Genomic DNA, 6714 nt, shown 5'->3' with positions numbered 1-6714 from the left:
CGCCGCTGACGTGGCACCGCGTCAAGCAGGCCGCCTGGAAGCGCTGTCCTTATTTGGGCGCAGACCCGGTGCGGAGGGCGGGGAAGCCGCGTCAGTTGCCGCAGCTGCCCCGTGCAGCCTCGCCCTCCTGTCCCAGCCAGGGAGGGGCGGGCACGCAGCCACCTCTTGAGAAGGGACGCTGGCTCTGGGTCACTTCTTAGAGCCAGGAGGAGGGCAGACAGCCTTCCCAGGCGTTATCTCCCATCTCCAGGGTTTCTCATGAAATGTCAGCGCTTGGTGGAAACGCAGATGGCCAGTCACAGATGCCCTAGTCCCTGAGGCCGGATGGCTGGGACGCCAAGGCCATTGTGAGCTAGTGCAAAGGGCAGGCATGCGTTGCGACTGGCCTTAAACTGATTCTAATGCAAGCAGCCCCCAGTTTCCTCCAAAAGGCAGAGCACGGCTGTGTTTGTGAGGATATGGACGTCACCACTCGGTGTAAAAACTTTCCTAAGCTGTGCGGTGCTGTCTAGTTTTCAAGTGTTCACCGGGCGCTGGGGAGGACCCTGGCCTGGTACTCATCCTAAGGAAGAGGCCAGTGCTGCCACTTGCCAATCTGTGTGTCTGGGACCTCATCCAGATGCTCTGAGAATAACCTTTGACCTCATTGAAAGCTTAAACTTTGTCAACAATGTCGTCTGGTGTTGGCCTCCTTTCTTCTCAGGGCTGTTTGTTGAAAACTAGGTAGGGAGCTAGCGGTGAGCAAGCTTATGACTGCTCTTCCAGTCTAGCCAGGAAGAGGAGGGGAGCTAGCTCCAACGTCTACAGGCAGTCATGGCGAGCAACAGGCACCGTGTACCACACACCGGGTTTCACTGCGCATAAGAATCTTTTCTCCTTCCAAAGGTAACTCAAGCTCATAACCTAAGCCCTAACAAGCCTTTTCCCATAGGACACCAGCTGCTGTTGGCGCCCTCGTTCCAACACCCTTACTAGTAGCGAACTGTATCTGCTCTAGGCTTTGCTGCCTGCATTCTCTGCCTGTTGGTACCCAGCATCTGTGCCCCGTGTGGCTCTCCCTCCTTGGGAATTTGGTGTCCCCAGAGGGCAGGAGCCATGTCTTTTAAAATTAGAGCCCTCTACCTCTGGGTGTGTTTTGAGGGAGATTACATCCCCTTCCCTTGATCTCTTTAGTCTAGTACAAAAGGAGGACAAAGGTGCTGGATCACATAAACAAATGATTGATTCATGACCCAAGTGCAATGGCAGTGAGTCACAGAGCCAGAGAGACTGGGAAAATCTCACTCTCCTCCCCACACAGTCCCCTGACACAAAGGACCTGTTGGGTGGCCAAAACAAAGATGGTACAGTGGACAGACAGGCACCTCCCTTTGGAAGTGGCTGGCCTCATTTAAGGAAAGGCCCTTACGATGATCATAAGGCCCTTACCTAATCATATGTGCTCAGAGGGTAAACTATGTGTCAGGTCAGCTGCTGCCTACATACTGGGTGAGGCTGGCTTTATATCTCTTTCTAAACTGGCCAGGAGAGTCTAGTACTCCTTAGCATAGGCCAAGCTTCCCCTGAGAGTGGAGCAGAAGGCAAGACCTGTTGCCTCTGGCTGGAGCTCCTGTTTGCCTCAAGTCAGCTCAGTTTGGGAGCCCTGCTGCTGCTGTTCTGGGAGACTTCACACTGTGGTGAGGTGCAGAACTCAGCCCTGTTCCTCGCTTCTACATATGAACATACAAGCCCTTGATCTCCTTGCCTCAGCTTCCTGCCTGCTGTAATCACAGCAGAGCACCGCTATACCTGGACACTCGATTCTCTCTTGATATTCAGAGCCTCAGAACATAGCTACTCTGCTGAAAGAGTGGGGCAGCAGAGGAGGTGATTCAGCCAGGGTGCAACCAGCTAGGAAATGGAGTGGCGGCTGGTGGTTGCTTGCATTCTCAAAGCTTCCTTCTCCCTCCTTTACACATCCTGAGTAAAGCACAGATTCCCCTTGTTTCATCTGCGTGACAATTTGGTTTATGACTCTCTCACACAGCACCAAGCCTCCCTAGGAATTCATAAAGATGGTCAGTGTTGCAAGGGGGTCAGTTCCTAGGCAAAGAGCCTTCTTCCTCCTTCTCCTCCTCCTTTTCCTCCTCCTCCTTCTATGCAAGGTGGCCAGGCTGGGTCGTGGGCTAGGATAGGTGGGATCTTCCTCAGACTAAGGTTGCTTGTTATCTTAGTTAGGATTCTATTGCTATGATGAAAACCCATAACCAAAGAAAGCAATTTGGGCAGAAGGGGTTTATTTGGCTTACACTTCCACATCATAGTTTATCACTGAAGGAAGTCAGGACAGGAACTCAAACAGGTAAGGAACCTGGAAGCAGGAGCTGATGCTGAGGCCAAGGAGGGTACTGCTTACTGACTTGCTCCCATGGCTTGCTCAGCCTGCTTTCTTATAGAACCCAGGACCACTAGCCACAATGGACTGGGCCCTCCCACATCAGTCACTGATTAAGAAAATGACCCACAGCCAGACCTGGAGACATTTTCTCAGTGGAGGCTCCCTCCTTCAGATGACTCTAGCTTGTGTCAAGTTGACATAAAACAAGCCAGCACGCTTGCTGACAGTAGACTTTGGTCCAGAAGCTGGACAAAAGTGACTCTCTTTCTAGGAGCTTGCCTGCTGCTACTGTGTTCATCGTGCCACTCCAGATTTGGAGGCTCAGAGGAAATGTTCTAGATGCCAGTCAGATGCCTCCTCTGTCCATTCAACGTGGGTCTGAGTTTTCCCTTGTTCTGCCCAGTTATTTTGCTGGTAGAAAGAAGCTGAATGGCTGGGACACCAGGCTGTTTCTGCCTCAACAGGGCTCATCCCTGACTCTGGGGAGTTCCTGAGCCAAGAAGGAGGGAAGGAAACTCTGTGCTAGAAAAATTCTCCAAACTGATATTTGTTTATTATTATCCCAGCCATTATCCTAATTCTGGGCCCTCATTAGTGGTTAAAGCCCAATTAAGGATGACACTAAAAGCCAACTGAGGAACAACTTTAGATTCCTTGGCTTTGCTATTCCAGTGGGCAAATATACAAATTCCTCCTTTTTTTTAAAAAAAAAAATACATTTATTTTTAATTTATCTGTGCATTTGGTGGGGAGTACACACAAGTCATGGCACATATGTGAAGGTCCAAGGAAAACCTGCAGGAGTGAGTTATCTCCTTCTTCCATGTGTGTCCCAGGTATAGAACTCAGTTTATCATGCTTGGTGGCAAGTACCTTTACCCCCACTGAACCATATCATTGATCCGAGTATTTTAAAGATTTTGTTTTTAGTGTGTGTGTGTGTGTGTGTGTGTGTGTCACTTGTTTCACATGTGCAACAAGGCATCCCCTGGAGCTGGAGTTACAGGCTGTGAGCTGCCCAACACAAGTACTGTGAACTGAACTCTGGTCCTCTGGGAAAACAGTCACATTTTTAATTGCTGAGACAACGCTTCAGCCTTGGCCTGTATTTTAACTTGAATGCTTTCTTATGTTTCACAATAAAGTTATAAAATGCACATATTTCTCCTTTGCACTGGCTTCCTGGAAGCCAGATTTAGGGGTTTAATGCAAACAAATAAGCAAACACCTCTACTTCCTCTCTCCCTTTGTCATTATTAATTTCTAATATTAAATGTAAGCATATGCATGTAACCATTCCTTGTTTCTATGTGATTCAGTACTTTAAGCTGCTCTAGAGCCTTCTTAGAAGCAGCAAAGGAAGCTGGGCATGGTGATGATTGCCTATAATCCCAGTACTCGGGGAGGCAGATCTCTACAAATCTAGTCCAGGACATTCAAGGCTACACAGAGAAACCCTGTCTTGAAAAATCAAAAGAAAAGAAGAAGAGGAGGAGGAGGAGAAGGAGGAGGAGGAAGAGGAAGAGAAGGAAGAAGAAGAAGAAGAAGAAGAAGAAGAAGAAGAAGAAGAAGAAGAAAAAGAAAAAGAAGACGAGGAGGCTAAATCAAAGCTGGGGGTGTTGGCACCTTTACTCTCAGCAGCTGGGCACAGAAGCTTCTAGAAAGAGGAGTAGAGCCGGTGCAATCTGTTGGCAAGCAGCCTTCTAAGGCTGACATCCCACTCCGAGGCTGGCAACCAGGTTTAGGAGGAGGGCTTCTTTGTTTTGAGTTCAAGATCAGATGAGGATAGAAGATGAGACCCTTTTTCAATAAATGGGGGAGGAGGGCTGAAGATATGTGTGTGGGAAGAGTGCTTGCCTAGTCTTCAGAAGCTCTGGGTTTGATCCCCAGGACTGCACAAACTGGTCATGGTGGCAAATGCAGCACCCAAGAGGTAAGGCAAGAGGATCAGCAGGCCAAGCTCTTCCTCAGTTACGTGGAAAGCTTGAAGCCCCTGAATGAATGAATAGGTGAATGAATGAATAAAAGTATTAATGGGTGGCATGTCCTGACCCTTTCTCACCAATAAACAACAAATAACAAAAAGTGGTAATAGTGGCACAGGCAAACATGCAAGCCAAGCACCCTTACACATTAAATAAATAAATACAATTCTGTGAAACATTTTAAAAGTGCTGATAGCATGCACTGGTTACTATGCGGTAGACAGTGTCCTAAAAACTGTGTGCTCATTTCCTGTGACCACGCTGAAGTGAGAGCAGGCTTTACTAGCCCCATTTAACAGATAAGCACACTACAGGCCTTGATAACTTGCCTGAGAGCACAGAGCTGGCACTCGGACCTGGTAGGGTGGCTCCAAGGCATGAGCACTAGTCCCCACAATGGAGTAAATGAGTCACAAGTCTGTTCCCAAGCCACACTGTGGTCCATCAGGGTCAGTGCTCATCAAACAAGCCAGACGGAGCCAGCATCCCAGAGTGCTTAGTCCCAGTCTAGAGACACACTACCAGCAACAACCTCATTCTTTTCTTAATTCTTTTTTGAGGGGTGACGTGGGGTTTGAGACAAGGTTTCTCTGTGTGTAGTCCTGGCTGTCCTGGAGATCACTCTGTAGACCAGGCTGTGCTGTAACTCAGAGATCCACCTGCCTCAGCCTCTCAAGTGCTGGCATTAAAGGCGTGCACCACCAGCTAACAACCTGATTCTTAGTGGAGGGGATGGGAAGGTGGTGTGCAGAATACGCCCTACGCCCTACGCCCTACCTTTCCCCACCTTTATTGGCAGGATGGTACTATCAAAGTGTAAAGGGTATGTTTGAAAAGACACTCTGGGCCAGCCTATAAATGCCTTAAAGGCAAAACTAAAAACTAAGCTTTGTCTCATACAGGAGCCCATGAAGGGATTCAAGCAGGGACGAGACAGCCGGTGGGTTAGGGGCTCTGACTGAGGGAAGTGCAGAGGGGAGTGTTTTCCACAGCAATTTCTCTGTGGATGGCTGCAGAGATGGAGCCTTGAAGTGGCTATGAGAGATCAGCTCAGGAAGCGGCCTGCAGAAGATCTCCCGATGGGGAGATGTCTGTCTCTATAGCAAGGGATCTCATATTCTGCTGGGGCCCAGGCGTGGCCACTGTGGCCACAGATGGCAGATTACAGCTGAGCCAGGACGGATCTTCTGGTCCAATACTCTCTCCTTACAGATAAGCAGCCTGAGGTGCAGGAGGAGACTGCCAGTCCAGCCATCTCTCCCTGTCTCCGTGCTCCTTCCTCTGACCCACATGGATCAGGTGCCTGGCCTTTCCTGGACCTGAGCCTGTGGTGCAGTAAAGAGACACCTTGGCTCAGAGCCAGAAGGCAGGAGGGGAGAAGCTGCCTCAGCATCACTTCTTCAGTTCCCCCTGGAGCAGCCCCTTGGGGAGCTGTTCTCTCCACTCTTTTCCCCGGCTGTCACAGCTGCTTGCCCCAGACACTCAGGCCCCAGCAGGCCTAGCCAAACAACATCTGGGGTGGCTTCACCAGCCTTAGGGCCCCTGCTCTTGTTTTCTGTCTGGAGATGAAGTAAGTCTGCCTGGGCCCCCAGGAAGGAGGAGAAGGGCTTTATGAGGGTCCTGTCCTCTAAGTTTGCAAACGGGCAATAAATCTAGCTTCAGATCTACTGCTGTACCCAAGTCCATGTGTCCCCTATTGAGTTTCCAGCACTTGCAGTCACACCTTCTTAAGACCATTGCAGAAGGCCCATGAAGTAGAGGTGTGGGAGGTCACATTCTTGAGGTTCCTAGGATGACAGGCTTTTAGCAGTCTGTTTTCCCCCTTTTGTTCCTAGGTACGCCTAGGAAGCCACAGGAGGGAAAACATACCACTAGAACTTTTCCAGCCAATACTGGTCTGGCCATCTGTCCCTGTCTCTCCCCAGTTCCTGCTCATGTCTTGTTTGCCCATCCACCCCCACTCCTCCACATCTGCCTTCCTTTCCCCTGCCTACCACAGGAACAGAAGCCGCCCCCTCCCCCAGACACTAGTGAGTCACTAGGACATAGAAGTTGAGGAGTGATTCTTAGGGCCTGATACAGTCCGTCTGCGGCCCTAATGACAATATAGATGCATGCCTGACACTTTTTGTCTCTCTTTTCCAGTGGTGGAGCTAGAGCCATAAGAGCCAATACCATACCCTATTGGGGGACAGGAGCAGGCTTGAGGAGCACCAGCAGGCTGTTGGAGGAGCTCTAACACACGGAGGCTGTGGCTGGCCGCTGACAGCAAGCATGGCTATGCCTGGAGTTTTGTCTTTATTTTTTGTTTTGATACAGGATTCATGTATCCCAGGCTGGCCTTGAACTTGC

This window comes from Meriones unguiculatus, chromosome 11 (genome assembly GCF_030254825.1).
Source record: "Meriones unguiculatus strain TT.TT164.6M chromosome 11, Bangor_MerUng_6.1, whole genome shotgun sequence".
NCBI classification, from domain to species: Eukaryota; Metazoa; Chordata; class Mammalia; order Rodentia; family Muridae; genus Meriones; species Meriones unguiculatus.
This window is presented reverse-complemented; position numbering follows the sequence as displayed.